Here is a 1,139-nt window from a genome sequence, read left to right on the forward strand (position 1 = left end):
CAGGCCCTTTGCAGCCCCACCACAAATACACCCCTAGCAACTGTCTCTCTTCTAACCCTAAAATTGCCCAGGACCCATTCTGTAGCCCAAACCTTCCCTTGGCAGATTCTCTGCAGTCCCACTCCACACAACCCCCTACGCTTTGTCTCTCTCTACCCCCAGCCTTAACCCAAGCCATGTGCTGAGCCTTACCCTAAGAAGACCTCAAATAAATAATAGTAATCATAATAAAATAATAATAAAAATTAAAAAATTGTTCAGGGAAATTTCTTTGTGGCTAAGCTTTCCTTTGACACTACCTTTGCAGCTGCACTCCATATATACCACTAGGGTCTGTCTCTCATAAATGTAACGCTAGCCATAGCCATGGCCTGACCCTTATACAAGGATCCCAAGCCATGGCCAAGATGATGAAGTCCTGAGGGAAGGGGTTTTTTTGCAGCCCAAACCTTCCCTTGCCAGTCCATTTGCAGTCCCACTTCACCTGGGCCTCTGCACTTTGTCTCTTTCTCATCAATTAAGTCTATCCATGAGCAGCCAGAGCCTTAAGCCATGACAACTCCAGCTGCGGCCTCCTCTCAGCTGAGCAAGCTGCCAGGCAAGCAGCTCACAGCTGAGCAAGCCCTCAGCTTACCCTTTCCATCTCAAAGATGGAGGCTTCAACAGTGCATCTGTGTGTGCACAAACTCACAGTTTCAGTACCTACTCAATGCTGAGAGTTCACTTATGATAACTGTCCTTCTCCAGAGGAAGGAATCAAATCTTGATTTGGCTCCTATCTTCTGGACTCCTGGATCTTGAGGGTGCAAGCATTTTAGCCTATTCTTGACTTTGGATTTTTCCTAGCACGCCTACAATCTCTGGTGGCCAAATCCTAACCTATTTATTCAAATGCTGTCTTTTTGACACGCTTCTGAACAGTAGTTCAATCACAGTCGGTCAGTAACTTTGGAAAGCAAAACAGCTGCGCTGTCCTGTCTATCTTTCGGCCTTAGCCAGAACTGGTTGCCAGTGGAGCACTGTGAGCTGTAAGCTCTGCCTTTTAGTACGTCGTCAGCACAGAGAGGCCGTGAGATCTTTGTCAGACAAGCCACTCGCGAATCATGACAGCTGGGGACAGAGAACAGGCAGGCCGTGAA

The sequence above is a fragment of the Haliaeetus leucocephalus genome, unplaced genomic scaffold (assembly GCF_000737465.1).
Source record: "Haliaeetus leucocephalus isolate CR32 unplaced genomic scaffold, Haliaeetus_leucocephalus-4.0 Scaffold722, whole genome shotgun sequence".
In the NCBI taxonomy this organism is placed as follows: domain Eukaryota; kingdom Metazoa; phylum Chordata; class Aves; order Accipitriformes; family Accipitridae; genus Haliaeetus; species Haliaeetus leucocephalus.